At 44.9% G+C, this 25,572-nt stretch overlaps 1 protein-coding gene and 1 long non-coding RNA gene across 3 annotated transcripts in view; one reads left to right on the top strand and one right to left on the bottom strand.

The window, feature by feature from the left end:
* LARGE1 (LARGE xylosyl- and glucuronyltransferase 1) overlaps window positions 1–25,572 on the top strand; it is a 634,203-nt gene that overhangs the window by 167,931 nt on the left and 440,700 nt on the right. The window lies entirely within an intron of this gene.
* On the bottom strand, window positions 40–24,778 carry LOC104668643. Its single transcript, XR_748857.1, has 7 exons — window positions 24,663–24,778; window positions 24,009–24,153; window positions 22,127–22,268; window positions 12,034–12,253; window positions 5,631–5,833; window positions 3,503–3,545; window positions 40–252 (listed from the first exon to the last, which is right to left on the bottom strand). It is a non-coding gene; the product is annotated as an uncharacterized LOC104668643 (long non-coding RNA).

Here is a 25,572-nt window from a genome sequence, read left to right on the forward strand (position 1 = left end):
ACAGATATTTACCCTATGAGAGTGGATCACAGCACTGACTTCAAGATCTGAAATTTACTCATGAAATCCCTAATCTGTGTGAGTGTTTTCATCAGTTGGAAACAAGACCAGTATTCTTACCAGCTCTTGCAATGACACGGCTCTAATTAATATTAAAACAATATTATTGCTTGATATTGACTCCAAGCCACATTAGATAATGTTCTTCTTTGTGTTATTCAACAAACATGCATTTTCATAAAATCCTGATTCCTGGAAATGGAAAAAAAAAACCCTTTTATTATTGTATTGTGGAAGATATAGAAACACAATAAGGAAATGTACTATTTAAACTATAACGATAATGGAAACTGTAGCAGTCGTTTCTATTTATCTCATGTTAAATCAAGATTGGCTGCATCTGGCTTGCACTTGTGTTGGGTTTGGCCCGCCTACTGCTTTTACCATTTCTGAATTTGTTGCTAATGGTTAAACATTGAGAGATTGCACATACAAAGCCATGGTTTTTGGCTTTCCTTAAAAAAAAAAAAAAAAAAAGAAAAGATCTGCAAAACCAGACCCTCATTTCGTCATAGTAGCTACTAGCTGGAGCTGAGTGCTGGCTCTCCATGTGCACAGAGCTCAGATGATCCCTTTTGTCACGGTCTCCATCCTTCCCTGTTGATCCCCGTGTCATCCCTGCACTGTTGTTTACATAGAACAGAATGGAGAGGGAAGAGCTTCTGGTATCTGCGTATGGCAGTGGTTGACCTGTCTGGCTCACTTAGACTTTTGAGTTTCCACCTTTTGGCCTGGTGCTGGGCTAGGAATTTTACACATATTATCTCATTTTTTCCCCCAAACAACTTCATCCTCGTCCCATTTTATAGATGAGGAAACTGAGGCTCAGGGACATTGTACCGTTTGAGCAAGACCACCAAGATAGCAAGCAAGGGAGCCTGTCCTTGTCTTAAAAGGTCCTTTACTCTGTAGTCACCCAAGAACTTGCAGATATAGAAACAACTGGTAGATAACATTTCAAAGTCAATAAGCTCAAGCTTTAGGCAAGGACAAGACAAACCCCGAGACAAGTGAAAATGGGGTATCTTGGACAAGAGAGAAGACACACCATCTTCTGTGGCTAGCAGGATTCTTATAAACCAGTATAACGAAAAAATTCAGTTAATTCTTTAATGCAGTTTACATTTTGTTTCTGTCATAGACTCATACAATTAAGAGAAGGAATGGACATTAGGAGTCATCTAGGCAGGCTTACAACCTAAGCAGATAAAACCTTTGAAAATTACAGAAGGACTTTTTATAGGGCAAATGTTGATGGTTGAGGGAACATAGCCCCTGAGGACAAGTGGATGGGAGTTTGAATTTTAGTAGACACCATTTAAATCACAGAGTGAAATAGACAAGTTACTCAACATCATTGCAGGTCAGTTTCTTCTCCATTAAAAGGAGAGCACAGGGCTGGGTGCTGTGGCTCACACCTGTAATCCTAGCACTCTGGGAGGCCGAGGCGGGCGGATCACCTGAGGTCGGGAGTTCAAGACCAGCCTGACCAACATGGAAAAACCCTGTCTCTACTGAAAATACAAAATTAGCCGGGCGTGGTGGCACATGCCTGTAATCCCAGCTACTCTGGAGGCTGAGACAGGAGAATCACTTGAACCCAGGAGTCGGATGTTGCGGTGAGCCGAGATCGCGCCATTGCACTCCAGCCTGGGCAACAAGAATGAAACTCTATCTCAAAAAAAAGAGGAGAGCACAACCTATAGCTTACACCGCTGTTATAAAGACTAAATATCCTGTTATATCTGACAGTGATCATTTAACAAATCTTTGTTTTTCCTTTCATTCTCATATTTTTCTAGAATCCTGGAAAGTCTCCTGGGAGGGATGCAAAACATCACCCACCTGGTCCAGAGAGACCCTTGTTTTGCAACTGAGGAACTGAAACCTAGAAAACTGTGGTATAATGAATCTCACAGCCTCAGCAGCCTTCTTTAGGCATTAGAAAGGGGCAGGGAGAGACTCCCTAACATACTGTAGCTGTGGTCATAAATGCACTGGCACTTTCTTGTGAATGCATTGGCCATGTTTGGAGAAAATTAAATTATTTCACCAAAATCACCTGTAGTGAGAACTTTAAAGAACAAAGAGGAAAGGGCCATCCTGTGATGCAGAGTTTAATCCCTTTCCTAACAGATTTGTCGGATGCGGCTGTCTAAGTCCCAGTCCTCCTTTTAAATGCTGTGTGTCCACACTGAGTCACTGAACCTCTCTTACCCCAAATTGGCTCTGCATAAATTGGGGGTGCTGTTGAGGGTTTTTGCAAAGATGAAAAGGAGTCCATGGTCCCTAGCATGGATTAGGTTTTGCTGAGTGTTGATAAGTGCAACAAAGTAAAATAAAGCAGAGTGAGATGATAGTGCCGGGGCAATGGGCTTGGTGAGGTGTGGGGAAAGGGAAGTGCTGTGTTAGTAGGGTGATCTGGGCAGGCCTGTCTTACAGGTGACATTAAACAGAGCCAGGTGGCGAGGGGAAGGAAAAGTGTTTCAGGCAGGGAGAAGAGCAAGAGATGATGAGCGCTTGGTGCTTTTGTAGGATGCCAAGGAGGAGTCTGGGTGGCTGGAGAGAAAGAGAAGAGAGGAGAAGCAACATGATTGATGAGGTCTGGAGGAGAAGCGACATGGTGGATGAGGTCAGGAAGCATAGGCAGGGACCTATCACACAGGCCTGCAAAGTGGATCTTGGCACCTTGACCCCTGGCTTCTCATTCCTTGTTCTCCTCTGCTCAGGAAGCTGAGTCCTTGCAATCTGGACTTGCCTCTAGCTGCTAATCAAAGTTGAGAGGAACCTGAGAGAGTATTTCCTTTTCTTGCCTATTAAGGAGGTCACCTAGATCTCTGGTTCCAGCATTTGCTAGCTGGTAAGAATCACCTGGTGCATTTGTTTAACATATAGACTCCCAGTCCACCCTGCAGCACTTAATGAACAAGACAGCCCAGAATCCTGCCCTAGATCTACTAAATGGGGTTCCTCGGGGGAGGTGCCCAGGTGTCTGTATTTTTAACAAGTGCCTCTCTTCTGGCCCGTTTGAGAAGTTTGACCTGGATAAAGTACAGCCCCTGGGTTCCTGGTCTCCGCTCCCCTCCTCCTCTCCTGGGCCCCGGGACTTGGGTTTAATAATAACCAGCGTGGTAACGACATTGCTGATGGAGTGCCTACTGTTTGTCTTGCCTAGCAGCCTCACTCCCTATTTTATCTCCTCTGACTTAAATCTTAGTCTCCACACCAAGTGCCTGGCCACTATGTTGTTTGTACTTCTGTTAATCATTGATTATGTTGAATTGCACTTCATTTATATAGATAACTTCCTTTTTAGAACTTTCCTGTGGACTCTAATAATGTCGCCTAGAAAAGTGCCCAGCACTTACTGAGTGAGTGCTGGCAAAATCATTGTTATTATTATTTGTTTGGATTTCACACACTTCAGATAGTGAGGACTCACCTTTCCATAGTCATATCCAAATCCTTAGTCTTCGGCAAAATACCTGAAATAGAGTAGATACTCAATGAATCTTGAAGTGCCAGAAATAAAAATAATATTAGTTACTCTTTATGGAGCATTTATTGTACATCAAGCACCAAGTCCTTGACTTGTAGTAACTAGTTTCTTCCGCAGAACTGTCCTATGAGGTAGGTGCTAATATTCTTTTTTTTTTTTAAGACGGAGTCTTGCTCTGTCGTCCAGGCTGGAGTGCAGTGGCGCGATCTCTGCTCCCTGCAAGCTCCACCTCCCGTGTTCACGCCATTCTCCTGCCTCAGCCCCCTGTGTAGCTGGGACTACAGACGCCAGCCACCGCGCCTGGCTAATTTTGGTGCTAATATTCTTATTGTGCAGATGGGGGAACAGAGGCACAGAGAAGTTTGGTAATAGGTAAAGCTGAGATTGAACCCAGGCAGGCGTGTCTTCCGTGATCTCTCTAAGGTTTCTTTCATTTCTTAAATGGACATGATTCTGGATCTCCTTTTTTCTGTGTAAGTTTGCTTTCTGCTGCTTAGTTCTCCATAGAGATTCGGTAGAGTTGGTTCTCTCCCTGTGTATGAATAATGCTTCACAGATCCTAAGAAATGAACTAGATCGGAACTTCCACCCAGGCTTAGTGGGCTTGGTTGTGTTGATTTTATCACTTTTCAAGCCATGCGTTTTCTTTGCCTCCTGGGATCATGTGCCAGTTGCCTTGGCTCCTGTGGCTGATGGATAATTGGATCCAGCCTTTCAGGGCAGATTAGGGTCAGCCTGCTCCAAGCAGTAGCGAGAACCAGGCCCTTGCCTTTCCTTTCCTAGAAGCCTTACCTGTGAGTTAGCGCTTCTCAAAATGCTGCACTTAGCTCACTTGAGAGCAGTTTGGGGGCAGATTGGTTCTTGGACTCTTCAGATCCCCAGTGCAGACAGGAATAGTCTTCTGGGTGCTCAGATTGTCAGGGCACACACAGGCACTGGTTCTGAGCCAGCACTGAAGGAGACAGGTCTGAGAGAGACAAGCACCTCACCCACGGCTTAATTTCATGTTTTGGATAAACACTGAGAAGTGAGTGGCATGAAGGGGCGGATAAGCAAAGATCGCCGAGAGTGAGTATTTACAAAATCTTTTCATTTTGCTCTCACCAGTCTTCTTCCTAATAGCTCTTGCTGCTCTAATGGCTCTCTGACAAATTGAAAGGAGCCTATTTTCCCTTTGGTCCATACCTCTGCTCCAGACAATCCCTGTCTTGCATTCCAGATGCTTCAGTGACAGGTAGTCATCAGAAAGAGACCCTGGGATTGTATTTTTCTTGGCTTCTTCGCTTGTTCTGTTCCCCGGGTGAAATCCCTCAGCTCCTTCAGGCTTCGAGGCAATTCCTTCCCTCTGTCCTTAGCATAGGATAATAGAAGTTAACACTTGGTGGGGCTTTGCCGTGTGTGTTTCTCGAAAGCACTTGAATTTATGTTGAGGACACATCACCCAGGGAGGCACTAGCGTCACCCTCCTTTTAGAGGGAAAGGCAGGTGCAGGATGTTGAGAAACTTGCCCTAGGTCCCACCCTGGGATTGGCAGAGCCGCTTGTGTGGCCTGGAGCCCACGTTCTCACCCACCATATACACAGTGCATCTTGCTGCCTGTTTTCCCTCCTTCTCCTCCCTCCCTTCTGTGACAATCGTTCGGCTGTAGTTCCTCCTCTGTGTTGAGCACCGTACCAGTCAGTAGGGAACAGGGACGAATGAGGCGTTTTCCTGGGCGTGAGCGTGGCAGAGCCATCCCGAAGTCCAAGTGCAAGTGTGTCCCCCGTGCGATGAGAACACAGTACGCAAGACCTAATGGGGCCCCGTAGGGCCAGAGGTCAGGAGAAGGCATCGTGGCAGCAGGCATGCTCCGGTGACCCATGAGAAAGCACATTGTCATTTGGGAAGACACAGAGGAGCCACATAGGCTGGGCAAGAGGGAGACTAGCAGCTCCCAGGTATGCCAGGCATCCCCATTCCATTCCCATCACAGAGAGCATCCACCTCCTGAGAGTGGGGATAGTAGGACTGGAGCGGACGTGGGCTTTGCAGTCAGAACACTGTGGGTTTGAAACCTGTCTGTTCCACTTACTAGCTGGGTGACCATGGGCTTGTCTCTTTCCTTCTGTAAGTTTTCTCATGTATAAGTGGAAACAATACCATCCTGATAGATGTATTTGAAAGTCTAAGAATGATGACTTTTGCAGGCAACTGACACGTATTAGGCTCTCAGCAAATTGCAGATACTTGTTTTCTTTCTTTTTTGAGGGTGTCATGTATTGATAAACTTCAGATCTGTGATTGCAAATAAAATAGAGTGTTAAAAAAGTCTGTTGCAGCGTATAGTTGTTGCTCAATAAATATAAAGCAAAGGCTTAATTTGCACACAGTTGGACTGGATTCATAGCCAGCGGGGCATGATGGAAAATTGCACAAAATGACAACTGAGAGTGGCTAAGTGGATTGCTCAGGGTCACTCAGCTGGTACGTGAAAGAGCTCACTTTCTTGTTGAATCTCCATAACAGCCCTGTGAGTCAAGCTGGGCTAACATTGTCTGTCTCTTAGAGAAACGTAAAACCCAGGGAAGGTGAATGTCTTGTGCAAGTCAAATTACTGGATCCTAGAATAATGGACTTCATCACTAAATAGCCGTGTGACAAGTCGAGGACTCCCTTTCCTCATCTGTAAAATGGGGGTGGTGATGTCTGCCCTGACCACCTCAAAGAGTTGTGGTGGAGGTCAGATGGAAGAGAGATAATAAGCTTGGCTTCGGTATAGAGAATGAGCTATGGTGGGCAGGAATTTAGGCCAGATCACCAGCTGGCTAGCCAACATGGTTATCCAGATAAGCAGTGAGGTGACGTGAACTTAGATGGTGGCAGTGGCAATGGAGATGAGGCCGAAGTGGCTGCCTGGGAATAGGTTTTGGAGGTAGAGGCTTCAGGCCTTGGTGATGTTTGGGTTGTGAAGGAGAGAGAAAGAAAGAGTCAATGATGACTCCAGGTTTTGACGTGAGCAAATGGATACTGGCAGAGAGGTTGGTCGGAAGAGCTGTGTGGGATGGGTGATCCATGGCTGGTTCAGGACATATTGATAACTGATCAAAGATCTGACAGTGAACTTCCGACACGCTCCTACCTGGGTATATTGAGCCATTCTTGCGTTGCTCTAAAGAAATACCTAAGGCTGGGTAATTTATAAAGAAAAGAGGCTTATTTGGCTCATGGTTGTGCAGGCTATACAGGCATGGCACCAGCATCTGCTTCACTTCTGGGGAGGCCTCAGGGAGCTTACAATCAGGACAGAAGGCAAAGTAGGAGCAGATGTGTCACGTGACCAGAGGAGAAGCAGGAGAGAGAGTAAGGGGAGGTGCCATACATTTTTTAAACAACCATATCTCACAAGGATTGCACCGAGAGAATGGTGCTAAACCATTCATGAGAAATCTGCCCCCATGATCCAAGCCTCTCCTACCAGGCTCCTCTGCTAACTTTGGAGATTAGATTTCAACATGAGATTTGGAGGGGACAAAGATCCAGACTCTATCACTGGGTGCTGGAACACCTGAACCAGTGACATCCAGTAGTGAGGTGAGCTAGAAGCCGGTGTCAACCATCTTTATTAGGAAAACAATAAAAAAGACATTATATAGAAAGAAAGATTTGGATGCCTTTTAAAAATTTCCAGTGTGAAAAAGACATTGTAGTTTTATTTTTATTATAAAGAAAAATCCGGTTGAAATAAAGCTGAAGTGTCCACGTGGTTTTACTAGGCAGTGCTCTCGCCATGTGGTAGGGTAGAAAGTGCGGGGATTCTTGTACCGGAAAACCTGGGTCCTGAATCTGATGCTGCGACTCGCTGGCTACGTGGCCTTGGAGGGGTCCCCTGACCTTTCTGAACCTCAGACCAAGTGGGCTTCTAGTCCTTGCTTTAGGGGCTCGTATGCTAAGTAAGGGAACTCATCCTACATGACAGCTTCCTTGTACACAGTGTGCTCGGTGCATGAAGGTTGATGAGTGAGTGATCACCTCCTTTAGGAGAAAAGGATAGGAACGAACAGCTACGTCATCACATCAAGAGTAGTCACTGATGCTTGTATGGAGCACTTGCCATATGCTAGGTGCTGTTCTCTGTGATTTACTTAGATTAACTCATTCTGTCTTCACAACCGCCCTATGAGGCTGGTCCTATTATCCCTGCTTACAGGCGAGGAAACTGAGGTACACAGAGGTTCAATGACTTTCCCAAAGTCACTCCCCTGGGAAGTAGAGTCAGGAGGACTCCAGGGCTCACCGTCTTGTCTCCAGGGACCATGCTTTTGCTTACCACGCTATATTGTCTCAGCATGTAAGGAGGAACCCTTGTTAGCCTCATCTTACATATGAGCAAACTGAGGCCCCAAATGGTTTAATGCACGACAGAAGCACAGCAGTTTGGTGACAACTGGTACATTCTCACTTGTGAGTGGTTAAAAGTGGGGTGTCCGAAGCTTGTTCTGCTGAGACCTTCAGCCAAGGAGCAGTTCTTTGTCCTGAACGGAGGCTCCATCCATCTGGAGGGTGGGCATGGAACCCACTCACATTCTCTTGCACTCCCCTCCTGGCCCTGGGCTTTGGAAAGGTTGGATTTCTCGCTAGGTGATTGCAGGACCACAGAGCTCTCTCTCTCTTCCCGCTGCCATTCCAGGCGCTCGGGCTATGCTTTCTCAGTGTCTGTTTCTGTGCAGTCACTCTCACGGGGTCCTCCCCTCATCCTGCTCGTGGCATCGTGAGAAATTATGGTCATGGGTATTTGCAGGCTGTATTGGTGCTGCCAGAAACCTGCTCTTCTTGTGACTCCAAGCCCAGCGGGACTGGGTGCAGTTGTTGGTTCTGCATTGCTGCACTTGGCTCGAGCACACTTGGGTGTGTAGGAGGGTCTCAGCTCCCTCCACCAGAAATGTTTGCAGCTAATCCAGGTGACTAATATTTGATGTTACAGTTGTTGGTCTTTCTATAGATATTTATATTGCTATCAACCTGTAAGTGCCTTGAAGGTTAAAACTGGCTTTTGGGCCTCTTTAAACCACCTACTGTGCTTTGCACTTAGTGGGAATGCATTCAGTAGTTGAGGTGGTGTTCCTATTTCTGACACTTAATTTGCATTTTTAACCTACCCGAGGGAGCATGTTATTGCATGATCTATCAGGTGAGCTGTTGTCAAGACTATAATCTAGTTAATTGCTGGGGCCCAGAAGCCTCAGTGCTTATAATGCTGCAGCATTTATTCCACATGTGTGGCCTTCATGCTCAGTGTGCCGCTTATCATACACACAGCAGACATATTTTGACAAAGGCTTGCCTTCTTTTGTGAATCCCAAACTAGTAGCCTTCACATTTGCAATTTTCCTTCTATTTAATGAAATGGTTCCAGATCATTCTGTGACAATCGAAGGTAAGCACTGCTCTGCACAAGGCCCACTCTTCTGGGATTCTTCCATGCCTGTTTCACATTTCTCAAACTCTTAGGCCCAAATGTCAGATGGTGTGGGATTTGGAAAGTCGGGAATCCTGAGCATATTTGAGTTGAAAATTCACCCAGAGCTGGAGTGAGTGAGGATGGAGGTGGCGGGGGAGGGCATGAAGTGTTTTTGCTTGTATTTAATGGCACACCTTTGAGAATGATCTTGTGGCTTTTGAGCAGATAAGAGTGGGTTGCAGGACTTCAAGGTCTCCATAGTGGTTTGTTTTGCACCTTTCTTTTTGGATGTGGAGGTTTCCCCTCGGTGGCCAGCTGATTTTTTGGTGCCTCCGTTTATGCCCTAACCCCTTGTTTTTCTCTTAGATCATTGCATACTGAGCACATAAATTAAGTACCAAGTATACGTCTGATACTGGACTAGAGTCCGAGAAAGACAGTAAGATTAAGACATAGTTTCTGCCTTGATGAAAATTGTTCTTTTTCAGTCTTAGGTGGTAATGACCTTTCTTCATGTGGTCATTTTCTGAAGATAATAGGTCCTCGGAGGAAACCAGGAGATGAGATGATGGCAACACTGATTAATGAGTAAAAAGGGAAATTATAGAATGGTGGGAAGCAAGAATTTAAGGCTGAGAGCAATCTTCTTTTGGAGGGGAGGACTCACTGTTGCCATTTAACATACTTGCTATAATAGAAGTATGTATGCTGGTGTTCAAGAATCCAGAAAAAGGGACACCTAAGTATCTGCGGACATCCAAAAAAGCTTTTGTGGAAGAAGATGCCTCCTGGGCTGAATCTTGAAGCATGCCTAGGAGTAGGCCAAGGAGAGGAGTCAGAAGGCCACCCTTGAGTCCTGCCATCGTTGGGATCTCCAGGAAGCGGTGGTCAAGGTCTGTGTGCTGAGATCATATGCCAGATGTGGTGTTTGTTTAACCCAATCAGTCAGATGATCCCAGTGGGAAAAGCAACACAGCGAGTCTGAAACACTGTATCATACCACACAGTGCCTCAGCTCTCAAATTTCTCTGTTAGCTTTGTGAGCCCTGCAGAAAATCAGCTGTGTCTTTCTACTTTCAGGGGGTCCTTCTCTACTTCTGCACTCATACCTTGAGGTGCTCTCATCTCATGCCCTGCCTCCTTCCATGCCCTCATCTTTGGCTTTCAGTGATTCTGTATTAATAGCTACGATTAAACTGACTCATCTCGTCAGGGAGAGATATTAATCTTCATCAGGCCCAGGGAAGAGTTTCGCTTTTTTCTGCTCTTCTCCTCTCCCCAGGCTGCCCCACTGAGCTCAGGTGCTGTCAGCTGCACCACTGTCTGTGGGACGTGTAGTGATCTGCTTCTGCAGATGCATTTTGTTGAGTTCACTTCTCTGACTCTGTCCCTTAGCCTCCCTGCACCCAGAGCTTCACAGGCTGTAATTGAAGACCACTGTCAGGAGAGGGAAAGAAGGGGAAAAATACTCCCTCAAATAGAAATTCCCAACTTCATTGTCTTGCGCTGCTGCAGGGTAAATTAGACCAGGACGGTACCGCCGCTGGAAGCTGTAGGCTTTTTGGTTTATGAAATCCTATTCAGCCCTTGGAGAAGTATGCCTCTTTTCATGCTATGATTCTGGTGATTAGCTATGAACTGAGGATGTTAGATGCCCAGGGGCAGAAACAGCAGACAGGGAGGCTTGAGAGTTCACCAGGCAATTAGGATGGAAAAGAGCTATTCCCAAAGCCAGGCATCCCAGGCTGGTCCTGCCGGTGTGCACCAACAGCCAGTGACCCAAAGCCAGGCGTCCCGGGCTGGTCCTGCGGGTACGCACCAACAGCCAGTGACCCAAAGCCGGGCGTCCCGGGCTGGTCCTGCTGGTGCGCACCAACAGCCAGTGACCCAAAGCCGGGCGTCCCGGGCTGGTCCAGCTGGTCCTGCCGGTGTGCTCAGCATCCATCGAGTTTCTGCATGTGCCCAGTGAGCACAGGGCTGGCACGGTAAATGACACATAGTATCTCATTTAATTTGACAAGCTTGCCAGGCTTGTACTGTTATTCCATTTTTCCAATAAGGGAACTAAGGCTCGAGAGAGTAAGTACGCAGGCTGAGGTTACATGGCTTGCAAATTCTGTCTCAGCTTTCTTCACTCTTCGTGTCACACTCTGTGCACTGTATCTAGGATGACTGTATAATGTCTTGTCCAACCTGGAACACTGTTAAGAATGCAAGGGGGATAGGGACATACATGGGGAGTGGTCCATGGAAACTGAGAAGCATGGTCTCTTACTACTACCCAACACTTCCATGCTCCTTTGGAAGCAGGGCTAGCCAGATGGACACCATTCCCCCTTCCTCATTTCCCTGCCCTCCTCTCCTCCCATCTGAGTCATCTAAGGCCCCTGAGTGCCCTGCTGGCTTTCCAAATGCCTGATGCTAGAGAGCCTGATTAGTTTGCTTTCACAATGAAGAATCTCAAATAACCACTGCCCCTTGGCTCAGCAAGGAGCCTTCATACCCAGACCACCTCCTAGGATCTATTTAACTCCCTCTACTCTGTGGGATTGGCCTTTGTTCAGCCTTTGAGCACACCTGGGTTGGGGAAATGATTCTTTTTCCCAGAATGGGCTTTATTTGCATTCCACCAGCAATCTTCTTACTCGGAGGGATTCCTGGGACATTAAATTAGCAGAAAATGACATTAGCGCTAAGAACCAAATTCGATTACCTGAAATACAAGTATTATTGTAAGAAATAAAACAACCTCATCTCCGCCTCCACACCCCCAGATCATACCCTCACACTGAATTGTATTAATGCCAGTTTCCTTTTAGTTGCTGGCTTTGTGTGTGTGCGTGGCAGGTTGTCTCAAAGGCACAGAGTGTATAATAATAGTACATGTCAGCACAAGGCGAGCTTGTACGGGGTTTTTCCCCATGTAATTTGCCGGCTCTTCTGGCCATGGTGTGTGAATGTGAATTCTGGCAGAGGCTTGTACACTCTGCCTTTACACAGCCCTATCTCCCTAGAATCCAGCCACATCACTACTCACTTTTTCTTCAACTTGACAGGTATTTTTAATGCCTTTATTGTTGCCCCACTCTTTGCTTTTTCTCCAGGGAAGATTCTACAGTGAAAGCTCCACCTACTTCCCCCTGTACTTGAAACCTTGCCAAACTCTTCACTCTTTGCTCCTGGAGGCCTCTAGGTATTCCTCTGTTGGTGCTGATCTCTAGGTAGAGTGCTTTGCTCAGGGTGGCGTGTGATATGTCCTGGAAAATGGAACAGTGATCACTTCCTCATAACGCTGTTACGGACTTAAGTAATGCACCTAAAGCACAAAAACAGAGCCAGGTGTGTAGTAATTAATATTAGCAGTTAACGCTTGTTATGACTAAATGTTGACAAAGTGTTAAAATGCCGGGACTTAGCGTGTGTCGCTCCCACAAAACTGACAGCTCTGGGAGGGCAGGGCTGTGTCATCTTGTTCAATTTTGCATCCCCAAAGCCAAAGACAAGAGTACCTGGGAAATGCTCAGTGAGTTCAGCTGAGTGAATGAGACAAAAGCCCATGAAAAAGCCCATGACAAAAGCTTTGGAGAAGCCATTCTATTCCCTATATACCTGGGGTAGGTTTCGAGGGTGGAGTGTAGGGCCTGAGATTTATCAGAAACAGTTATGGGACGAATAAGAAGCAAATGACACAGGGTCATTTCAGGCTGCTGCACATCTGAATCTGACTGTTTACATGGGGGGGGCGCCATAGTCTTGTGTGAAGAGAGGGGAGGATCCCTTCTGGCCTACACAGCATCCAGGTCTTCATGCGTGTCGGGGAGGTTTGACCTGTATCTCTTTTGTAGGAAACCAGAGTCATCTGTTGACATCGAGGCAGAGATCTTGCCTCTGAGTCCATCCATGCCTGAAACTCGTTTTGTGCCCAAGTTATTTATCTCCTTTCTAGAATCTAAAATATGTGTTTTAACTCCCCCAACCCCAAGCCACCATTTTATATGGATTGCTATCCTCTAAAAAGAGTAAAAATGAAAATAAACTCAAAGTAAATCAACCGAAAGATCAGAGCTAAAGCTGTGAGATTCTTAGAAGGAAACATAAGAATAAATCTTTGTAACTTTAGATTAGGCAACAGTTTCTGAGATATGACACTAAAAGCACAACCAACAAAAGAAGAAAATAGATAAATTGGACTTCATCAAATTAAAATATTTTGTGTTTCAAAGGGTTCCTTCAAGAAAATTAAAAGACACAAAATAGGAGAAAATGTTTGTAGTCATTTATCTGATAAGGGACTTATGTACAGAATAGATGAAGAACTCTTATAACTTAACAATGAAAAGACAGATAACCCAATTAAAAAATTGAGTGATGGATTTGAGTAGGTATTTCTCCAAAGAAGATACATAAGTTGTCAAAAAGCACATGACAAAATGCTCAGCATCATTAGTTATTGGGGAAATGCAAATCAAAACCACAATGGGATACCACTTCACACTCACTAGGGTGGCTGTTATCAAAAAGATAGAAAATAACAAGCATTAGAGAGGATAGGGAGAAATTGGAACCCTTATACATTGCTGGTGGGAATATAAAATGGAACAGCCACTTTGGAAAACATTTGAGTGAAATGTAGAGTTGACCCAGGTATCTATGCCCAAAAGAACTGAAAACAGGTTCTCAATCAAAAATGTGTACAAAATTCTTCAAGACAGCATTATTCATGATAACCAAGAAGTGAAAACTACCTGAATGTCTATCAATTAATAAATGGATAAACAAAATGTGGCCTAGTCATACAATGGAATATTATTCAGCTATTACAAGGAATGAAGTATTAATACATGCTATAACGTGAGTGAAATTTGAAAATTTGAAAACATGCTGAGTAGAAGAAGCCAGATAGCAAAGGCCACATATGTATATGTGATTCCATTTTTTGTGAAATGTCAGAATCAGCCAGTCCATAGAGATAGAAAGTAGATTGGTGATTTTGAAGGTTTGGGGAAGGGGGGAATATGGGGGGGGTCTGTGTTTGTGTTTTGGGTGACTAAAATGCTGTGGAATTAGATAGTGGTGATAGCTACACAACTCTGTGGATACCCTAAAAACCACTGAAATGTACATGTTAAAAGGGTGAATTATTTGGTATATAAATTATATCTCAATGGAATTATTTAAAGAAGGGAAATGGAGCTGCTGAAGGCAAAACAGGACCAGGAGACTTGGATCCCCTCATTAACTGGTTCTTTCGAGCCTCCCTTTCCTCTGCTGCTGGGGTATTTTCTGAGATACCTTTGTTGGGGAGAAAAAAAATCAATTTTCCCTCTACTCTTAGTTCTTAGCTGGGACGGACCTCTGTAACAAAAGACAGATTAACAGGAGAAAATCAAACAGAAGTTTATTAAGGTGTGGCATTTCGTGTATGCAGGGGGCACACCCAGGGAAGGCATGGTTCTCAAAGAGGTGGTTTAGAAATCCAGCTTATAGAGTGTCTTCGACAAAGAACAGTAAGTTTTTAGATAAGTAACAAAACAAAGGAAAAAGGCTTCGAGTCCCTAGGTGCAGCAACTGCGGGAAGGCAAATATCAAATACATGGGAATTTGTTAAGTAGATTCCTCCAGCGCCTTCTCCGGGCTGAGAAGGACCAAAGCTTCTTTCATGATCAACCTTTGTCCTTCCTGGAAGAGGAGGAGGAGGGACGCTGCTACCTTTGTAAACTGATGTCCTGCTTTTAAGCACATAGTGGGAGGGCAGAGAGCTTAGATTCTGTTTATTCTCAGTTGTCTCTCATTCAAAATAATGCTTTTGCTAAAGTGACATGTTTTTGGCTGGCAGATTCTGATCTCCTACACTTTCCAAGTTCCAGGAACATATTTTGGAGGACTTCTATAGATCCTTCCAACTTGGTTATTGTGTGTTTCCAGGAAACAGGAGTGAAGCATCCCGTGGTAGCCAGGGGTAGCATGGAAGATGTTTCCTTTTGCCTGTGTCTCTGAACCCCTTACTCTGAAGGGGCATGACCACCGACTCTCCCAGTTTAAATAGAAGTGGGAGAAGGTCTTTGTGATGACTTTCCACTTAGTTTATAGACCAGTCCTATACCATAGCTGAGGCCAGGATTGTTAGGAAGGAGAAACATGAACCCCATACCCCTCTCCTTCATCGAAACATGAAAGCTAAACAGGGCTTCCATGCAATTTCCTAGGACAAAGAGAAACAAGCAAGAGAGAAAGCAAAAAGCCCTCCCACAGATGGACAAAGAGTATTTCAAAGCACAATACTGTTGTTGTAGTTCCTCTCATGAAACTCTTCAGTGATCTCTCACCACTAATAGGATGAAGTCCAGCATCGAGGCCTCTCATCACCAGTGTCATCCCTCACCTCTGCACCAGCTCCCCCATCCCATGGTCTCCCATCCTCTGTTCCTTTGACCACATCAGTACCCTCTTCTGCCTTCCTTGTAGGCAAGCTCATGTTCCTCTTTCAAGATCCAATGCATCACTATGATGGCTAGAATTGTGTCTTCCACAAAAGATGTTGAAGTCCTAACCCCCTGGTGCCTGTGAACATGACCTTATGTGGAAAGAGAGTCTTTGCAGATAATTAAACTAGGATGAGGTCATTAAGTCGGCTGTAATTCAATTTGACTGTGTCCTTGTGCAAAGGGGAAATTTGGACACAGAATGATGTGTACAGAGGATCAGATGATGTGAGACACACGGAGGATGTCATTTACAAGCTAAGGACTCCTGAGGTTAGTAGAAGTTTGAAGAAAGCCCTAAGCATATCCCTCCCTCACACCCTTCAGAACCAATCCTGTTGATGGTTTGATCTCAGTCTCCTAACCTCTAAAACTGTGAGGCAGTACATTTCTATTGTGTAAGCCATCCAGGTTGTGGTTCTTTGTTGTGGCAGCCCTGGAAAATGAATACCCATCATCTCCATGAATGCTATGGTCTTTCTGCTTCTCCCCAGCAAGCCATTCAACAAGCCGTATCTCCTAGCACTTTGTCATTTGATTATTATACTTAATTTACATTATATTCACTGCTGTTTGTCTCCCTAAATATACTGTGATGGCAAGGTTTATCTCTTTGCATTCCCAACAACTAGTGATTTACCTGTCACTTAGGAAAGATGTGCTGGCTGGATGGATAGATGGATGGATGGGTAAAACATCAGTCTTTTGATTTATTCATTCCAAAAGAGAAAAACCAACTTGTATCAAAGCTCAAAGTTTAAAATGCAAATTAACATGTGAAAGATATATGTGTCATCTTTATTTGAGTCTCTTTGGCAGGCAATCTTAAGCATGCATTTCCCAGTGTAAATAACTCCGGATGTGTTAAAAAGTTCACCAGTGTTTAAGTTCATTAAATTAATGTTGTCATTTTGAGCTGCCGAGTGTGTTGCAGGTTGTAAGCTGTTCATCACATTTCTTTAATTTTGCAGTAGTGTCATCTTCAGGAATGTAGGGTGTATTAAAAATAGAAGAGTTATTTTATATCAAAGAGCCCGGGACCAGGAATTAAATTACTAGAGTCTGCCACTTAATGCTGTGTGACTTTTATTGATTCCTTCATTCAGAAATGCAGCTAAAATCTGAGAGCTGACTTTGTGCCATGGACTCTGTTGGGCATGAGAGGTGCAGAGGTAAAACACCAGCTTCCACCCTCCAGTGGCTTAATACTCTGGGGTTGTTGCAAGATGAATGAAGCCAAATTCACGAGCAGAATGATGAGTGATATGGGGAACATTGTCACAAGGGGCCATGAAGGCATGGATAGAGGGCACCCCGCTCCAAGTTGGTCATCAGGAAGGGCTTGGTACAGGAGATGACATGACCACAGGAGGTGCTTTGCCTGCCCACAGGTGAGGGGATAGATTGTGTTCCAGACTCATAGAAAGGCAAATGCAAAGGCCCTGAGGTCCATGCAAAGACCCTGAGGCCCATGCAGGAACTTGAAGGCAAATCCCTAGGAAAAGGGCCGAGGTGAATGGCTGTCACAGGAGAGTGTGCAAGTGGCCTCTGGTGGTGAGTGCTTCGAAGGTGACTGCAATCTTCTGGATGCAGAGATTCCAGGGGCTTCTGATATATGCAGTCCTATACATTCAATCTTTTCTCCTTTTGCAAAGAATTTGCTTACTTAGCCTTTTATTACTCACCTGTTCTTCCATTTCTGGAACACAGACTCTGGTATCTGGTACTATGCTCAGCACCGTACATGTGTCACTGAATCAACCAAGCCTCCTGGAGTTTCTGTTTGGAGAGGAGGCTTCGTATTCTCTGTCAACTTTCCAAATCTTATTCACTGTGTTCCTGGATCATAGGCTGGTTCTTTCTACCCGCTCCTCACGTGAACTCCTGCCCCAGGGCCTTTGCAGTGGATTCTGGTTCTGTTCTACTGCCCTTTCAGATCTACTCATTCTTCTTCAGGGCATCCACAGGCTTCCTGGCCCCCAGCTCCCTGTTGTGAGGTCTCTGGCAGAAGATCAGCCAAAAGGAAAGGAGGGAGGCCAGGGATTCCCCAGCCCCACCCCCTGCCCTGGGCTGCTTCTCTGTGGGCAGAAGGAATGAAGCGATGAAGACCACAGCTCCTGCACACTACCTTTCTGTGTTGTTCTCTTGTCTCATTCTTGATCTCCTTTCTGGGACCACTTCAGGCCTAGAGGTGGCGTGGTGCCTGCTATCACTAACCCAGGGCTACCGAAGCTCTTGTCATTTCCCTAAGCCCTGCTTTTTTTTGTTTGTTTGTTTCATGAATTTACTGCATAATAGATAAGGTGATTTCAGAAGACATAGTATAGCTGAATAAAAGCAAGGCATTTGAATGCTTAATCATTATTTTCCTGTAGAGAAATATGGTCTGAATACAAGGACTTTTAAGTAGATTAATTACTGATTCAGTGACTGTATCTAAAGCTGCCTTGTTTGTTTTTAAAACGACTTTATGGAGGATGAATGACATACAAAAAGCTGTACATATTTAATGTGTACAAGTTGATGAGTTTGTAGATAAATGTATACTGGTGAACCCATCACCACAGTCCATAATCCATCACCTCTGTTTCCTGCTGCTCTCTTTAGTTATTCTTAGTGATAGGGCTTAACATAAAACCTACCCTCCCAGCAAACTTTGAAGGCTACAATAGATACAGTATTGTTAACTGCAGGCTCTGTGTTTTGCAGTAGCTTTCTAGGACTTACTCATCTTGTATAACTGTAACTCTGTACTCTTTGAATCATACCTCCCCAGTTCTTCCTCCCCCCAGCCCCAAGAAGCACCATTCTACTCTTTTACTGCACACTCTTCAAATTACCCAGTTTGAGTATGCCCTCTTTTTCCTGCTACAGCTCTGACGTATACAACTAGCCATTCCCTTTCCTGAATTTAACCCCCTCAGATACCCCAATTTTGCACCAGTATCACCATCTCAGTAAGTTTCCTCGAATCATTCTACTTAGAAATGCAGGCTGGGCCAGGCGCGGTGGCTCACCCCTGTAATCCCAGCACTTTGGGAGGCCGAGGCGGGCGGATCACGAAGTCAGGAGATCGAGACCATCCTGGCTAACACGGTGAAACCCCGGCTCTACTGAAAATACAAAAAATTAGCCAGGCGCGGTGGCGGGCGCCTATAGTCCCAGCTACTCGGAAGGCTGAGGAAGGAGAATGGTGTGAACCCGGGAAGTGGAGCTTGCAGTGAGCCAAGATCGCACCACTGCACTCCAGCCTGGGCGACAGAGCGAGACTGTCTCAAACAAAACAAAACAAAATAAAACAAAACAAAACAAAAAAACTGCAGGCTGCGCACGGTGTCTCACGCCTGTAATCCTAGCACTTTGGGAGGCCGAAGCGGTTGGATCACCTGAGGTCAGGAGTTTGAGACCAGCCTCACCAACATGGTGAAATCCTGTCTCTACTAAATACAAAAAAAAAAAAAAAAAAAAAAAATTAGCTGGGCGTGGTGGCGCATCCCTGTAATCCCAGCTACATGGGAAGCTGAGGAAAAAGAATCGCTTGACCCTGGGAGGTGGAGGTTGCAGTGAGCCGAGATAGCACCTCCAGCCTGGGCAACAAGAGTAAAACTCCATCTCAAATAATAATAATAATAATAATATAAATAAATAAATAAATAAATAAAATAAAATAGAAACACAACCCCCTCTCCACTTCTCATTTTTCATCCCTACTTTATTTTTCTCCTTACTGCTTTTTAGTATGTTGTATAATGCAGTTATTTACAGTTGACTCTTGAATAACATGGGAATTAGGGGCACTAATGCCCGCTCAGTCAAAAATTGGTGTAAGCTTTCAAAACAATTTTATGGATACATAGTAGGTGTATAGATGTACAGCGTGCATGAATTGTTTTGGTATAGGCATACAATGTGAAATAAGCACATCGTGGAGATGCATATAACTTTTGACTTCCTGAACGTTTGACTCCTGATAACCTACTGTTGACCAGAAGCTTTAACAGTAACAGTTGATTCACATGTTGTTTGTATGTATGTTATATATTATATACTGTACTCTTACAGTAAACTAGAGAGGAGAAATTGTTATTAAGAACATCAAAGGGAAAATATATTTACTATGTATTAAATGGAAGCAGATCATCATAGAGGTTTTCATCTCCATCTTAATGTTGAATAGGCTGAGGAGGAGGAGGGGTTGGTCTTGCTGTCTCAGGGGTGGCAGAGGTGAGAGAAAATTTGTGTATTTGTAGACTCATGCGCTTTAAACCTCTGTTGTTCAAGGGTCAGCTGTGTTTTGTTCTCTATCACTCACACACACACACACACACACACACACACACACACAAGCATACACTTCATGAGGGCAGGGACTTCTGTCATTTCCATACCCCAACATTGAGACTCATGCCTGGCATCTTATAGGTCAAAGACTTGATGAGGGGAGAACGGGTAAGCATGAGAGCCTCTACATGTGTGTACGTGAACTCATTTGCTTCTATTGACAGCCCTCTTCAGGAAGCAGAGATAATGATCTTTGCAACTGTAGGAACCAAGGCTTAGGGAAGGGGCCAGGGCCGTGTCCATCCTGCGTTCCTGTTGTTGATCTTCATTGTCCTTGATATTGCCTGTTGCTTGGGAATGGGCTTTGCAGGCCCTTAAATAAGGGCACCCAGCTCTTTGAGGGATTGGTGGCATTTTCAGTGGAAGTAAATGAAAAGCCTCCTAATGTGGCTACTTTGAAGCAGACAGAGTCATTAGATGGAGAAGGTCTGGTGGGTTAGACCCTAACTGATCATATTATTAGCACATTTATCTCCTAGGATATTGAGCACAGCAAGTAAATTTGATTCCTCATCTTCTGGAATGCATTAGTGATAGTTTATATCACTTGAAAGGCTGAGGCTTAACCCATTTCCCATGACATTGTTCAATGTCCCTTCTGTCACAGGAGAGAGACCTAATTCAACTCATGTCTTTTTCTCTTCCTTCTGTGGCTGCCTTAAAATTGGATGGTTGATTGCAGTCAGTATCTTTGGCTGTGACTTCATGTAATTATTTCCTTCCCAATTCCTTTCCCCATTGCATATCGCCTTTTGCTTAATCTGCACTTTGGTGTTCTATATACATGTATTTTAATTGTAAGTTAACTCATTTTGGGGGAGGGCAGGAATTAAGGCTTACATTATAAATGAAACAAGAATTCTTATCACTATACCATCGTCAGTTCATCATCTCTATGCATTATTTTATGATGACACTACATAAATTAGTTTCTTTTCTGAAATAAAGGCTCATTCCAAGAATACCTTTAAAAAAATTTATTTATTTTATTTTTTTTATGACAGTTAATACCCTTGAGCTTCTGGATCTTTTTACAAACATTATCAGACAAGTAAAGAAAGCTGGATATTACTTCTTTGACAAAATAGAGAAAGTTGAGGTCAGCCGTAGGCCAAGGACTCACTCATCTCATGCTATATTTGCTCCCTTCCTCTATTCGTAATCGTCTCTTTGTAGACTTGATAATTACTGAGTGTCTACTACATGGGTGTAGACCTATGGGTCCTGTCCTCTGGAAGCTAGTGAGGAAGTGGGACATAGCAGGACAGTCTAGTATAGCAGTATGGCATCCTACCTGCCTGGCAGAGGCATTGTCTACTAGGAGTGGATCTGTCCTGTAGTGTCAGGGACAACTTCCCACTGGTGGCGGCCCTGGAAGAAATCCCCTGGAATTTCTTTTTTTTTTTTGAGACGTAGTCTTGCTCTTTTGCCCCAGGCTGGAGTGCATTGGCGTGATCTTGGCTCACTGTAGCCTCTGCCTCCCAGGTTCAAGTGATTCTCCTGCCTCAGCCCCCTGAGTAGCTGGGATTACAGGCATGCACCAGCATGCCTGGCTAATTTTTGTATCTTTAGTAGAGACGGGATTTCACTATGTTGGTCCAGCTGGTCCTGAACTCCTGACCTCAAGTGATCCACCTGCTTTGGCCTCCCAAAGTGCTGGGATTACAGGAGTAAGCCACTGACCCTGCCATCCTGTAATATTTTTGATTTGTGGGATAAAGAGTCTGTAGGCTTGGAGGAACAGCCTGCTTGTGTGTATAGGGGTAGATGATGAATTTGGGATACTCCAAGTGGAGTTGGGGCTACTAGAGAGGAGCCAGATCATATGAATTGAGTAGCACAGTTGATGTGAAGTCATTTCAAGGGCTTTGAGCAAGACATTGCTGGGTCAGACTTGGGTGTTCTCTCTGTTTATGTGGACCCTTGGTCTTTCATATCAGGGCTTGTGAGTGCAGATCCATCTACCTGACCCCTGAATGCCCCTTACCTGTCCCCAGTCCTTTGATCTCACCTCTCCTCCCTGCTGATGTCTTCAATGCTGGCCTTGCTCTGCTCAAATCTCACCCGCCTTAAGAAGCTTCCGCTGACCTTTCCAAGCCTCAGGAAGTCCTGCCTTCCCTGACTGTCTTTGCCTTGGTTTTCTGTGTTAGCCATTTAGAGAGAGGAACTAGTTTCAGGTCCCAGCCTTATCAGCCAGTAGATTTGTGATGTCATGTGTATCATGAGATTTTCTGGGTCTTACTTTCTGCATCTATAAAGTGGACATGATAATAATACTTTCCAGACCAAGAAGATAAACAGACATACATTTGTATTCTTCCTCAAGCAAATGTGAATTTGGGCTTGATCACCTTCCTCTTAAACAACATTCATGGTGGGGATTGAAGCCACAGGGCTCTAGTAAGCTATATCTCTCTCCATGTTATGTTGTCCATCTTCACTGACATTGCTGTAGGGTGGTGAGACAAACAGGGCATTAGATACACTCTTTTACTTTATTTGGTTTAGCAAAATATTAGCACCTTTATGGGCCTTGGTTTCCTCATTGCGATATATACAAGAGTAACATCTGCTACATCCTTTAATATGAGAATTGAATCAGATGGTGAATGGATCACCCTCTGTTCAGTGCCCAGCCCCAAATAAATGCTAATTAAATGGCTTAATCAAACCAGCTCAGGCTGTGACTGGATGTCATCCCTTGGTACAGTCTGACATTTCTTGATTCTTGTTAACAGCCCTATAACAATATTGTCATAAGAAATAGAAAACATTTTCTTTAGGGACCAATTTGGAGCCCATCCATAACTGTCTTCCAACTCCTCCTGGCTTCCCCCTGTCACCTTGACCTTCAGGGAGCCTTGTTTCTGCTGCTGGCATTGACCCATCCATGGTAGCCATGACAAACTGATTCTCCCCACCCGGCTTTTCCGAATCTACTCCCATCTCATCTCAGAACCTCTTTCTGTCATCCATATTGCCTTGCTTTCTCATTCCTTTGCCATTTAGTAGGTATTGATTTCTATTAAGATGATCATCAGGATTTATTGAGCAGAGAAGTAGATATTGACACTGGCTGGGAGACATGATCCTAATGGGAAGGGAATTCTGTCCCTGCACCCCAATTCCCCCAGTCTTGCCTGCTGCTGATAAAGTTAACTGGAGTCCCAGTGTGGTGCCCCATCTGTGCAGTAGGGAAATTATTGCTCACCTTGGCCCTGGCTCAGTAATGGACGCTTCACAAATGCACCATATTAAAAGGGGCTTTGCACATCTGGTATTAGAATATTTCCAGCCCTGGCTCAGTGCATGGCACAGGTGACTATTCACAGATATTTTTAGAAGCAAGGAAAGGAGGAGGGGAGGAGCATATCATAAGGCATTTGGCATCTCCTGCCTTTGCTGAGTAAAGGGGAAGGAATTTAGGATTTGTACGGGGAATATTACCACATGTTTACGAGTATTTATATAAAGCTAATATTTCAGCTGCAGGGAAAAACTTGCCCTGAAAATGTTAAAGCTGGAAGTCAGTGATCTCCTACACCCTCCTGTAATTTTATAGCTGTGTGCACTCAGGTTTAGAGTCAGGAGAGGAAGGCCCAGGGCCATGTGTCATTTCTTGGCATAACTTGGCGTAGGACTGCTTTTCATCCATTCCCTGTACTTTTCCGTATTTCCCAGTCTTCCCATTTTTGTCGCAATCTGTCTGCCTATCTGTTCCCTCTACCCATCTATGTATTGACCTGTCGGCTCCCTCGTTTGTGCTCTCGAATGTGGCCCACTGTGATCTCTCGGGCAAGTTAATGTCTCAGGGCCCATTTTCCTCAACTGGGGAAAAAAGAGTAGCTGTGAAGATTAAATAAGCTGAGTGGTTTATAAGCGTTAGATTTTGGGGGCTGGAAAATCCTTCGTTACAGGGGGCCGGGGGGGACTGTCTTGTGCATTGTATGATGTTTTGCAACTTTCCTAACCTACTAGGTACCAGCAGCATCTCTCCCCGATTTGTGATTCCAAAAGTATCTCCAGACATTGCCAAATGTCTCCGGGGCAGGGGGGCATATTGCCCCTGTCTGTAAAGTACTGGCATAGAGTAAGCAATTATTAAATATTGTTTAAAAAAAAGAACACTGTTGTTATGACTATTCTGCAATTATTTAATTTATCTGAAAAGTATTCATTTGGTGCTTACTGTATATACTGCAGAGCACTGAGCCCTGAGAGGCAAGTGAAAAATGTAAGCCTGATGTTTTTGCTTTCTAGGAGATTACGACGCGGTTCACAGTCACACACACGAGGATGGGCTTTCGAGGTGGCTTTGAACGTGTTGTTCCAACCTAAATTTAGCAAAAGGACAATTGTGAGGCTTGAGAGGCACATCTGCATGCTCCCAGACCTTCTCTTTGGGTTCGTGGTCCCACCGTACCCTGCCCCTTTTGATTACCAGTAAATGCAGCAATGGCGACAGGTAATGACCTTGTTGACTGGTCCTCTAGTTCCTGAGGAACCCTCAACTGGGAGGGTCTGTCTGTGAATCAGAGCAGCTGGCTCTTTGAAAAGAAAGGCACTATTGCACAGTTGCTGCTGCTGACCCTTGCATTCAGAATACCGCCCGAGGCCAATGGACAGGTCACCACCCTGTCGCCTCTGTGCTCCTGCCTCCCAGACCACATCCTGGGATTCTTCCCTTGCCCCATGTGGTAGCAGAACGGTGTCACAAAGCGACTCTGCTCAGACCCACCATCAGACCTGACCGCCGGCCTTTCCAGAGCTTCCAGAACCCCTCAGCCCTGCCCTCCTGGCTCCACCTCCCGTGGCCCCCACCCTTGTGTCTTCTCTTGCTCACCTCACACACAGCTGCTCTCCTCACTGTGTGCACTGCCCTGGCCCCAGTTCTGGGAATGCTCTTTCCATGGATCCCTTGTAGCCCCTTTACTTCCTGTAGGTATTTGTTCACACTTCACCTTGTAAGAGAGGGCCCTTTATGAAGTCAGAACCCTCCTCCACCCACCCCACCTTTCCTTCCTTTATTTCCTTCACAACTCTGATCACTGCCTGATGCCTCCACTGTATTTACTGGCTGTTGAGACTGTCTCTTTTCTGTATTCTCCTGCTAGACTGTAAAATCCCTAAGGACAGGTGATTGGTTGGTCATGTTCAATACGTTTAGAAGTGCCCAGCTTGTCCCAGACACTCAGTAATAATTGGCGAATGAATGAATGGATGAATAAATGAATGAACCAAGGAGGAGAAGTTACTATGACTGTTACAGAGTTGATAAGTGCATGCAGAACCTTTGTTCACCATTTTCTGGGAGGGGTGGGTCTCCGGTACCATAGCCCACGGGCATGGCTGGGTGTAGTTTGGTCTACATTATATCAACTCTTCCCTCCTTCATCTAGAGATAATTCTGTCCTTGTAATGAGCCCACTGGGGCATACAGATGAGGGCATGAGGGTGACACTTACAGAACTGTGGCTGAGAGCCAGAGATTCCCACTTCCACCTCCACCTCTGCCCCCATAGCATCATCAGCCTAGTCAAGAAAGACCCGTGGTCTCTGGCCACTGCACTCCAGCCTGGGCGACAGAGCGAGACTCCGTCTCAAAAAAAAAAAAAAAAAAAAGGAAAGAAAGAAAGACCCTTGGTCTTTGTGTTCTGGGACTTAGTCCTTCATTGACCCTGTGGCTCTGCTTTTCACCCCGTCTCATGCTCTCCTTCTTCACCGTTCCTATCTGATGCATGCCAAATTGTTAG

Source organism: Rhinopithecus roxellana, chromosome 13 (genome assembly GCF_007565055.1).
Source record: "Rhinopithecus roxellana isolate Shanxi Qingling chromosome 13, ASM756505v1, whole genome shotgun sequence".
NCBI classification, from domain to species: domain Eukaryota; kingdom Metazoa; phylum Chordata; class Mammalia; order Primates; family Cercopithecidae; genus Rhinopithecus; species Rhinopithecus roxellana.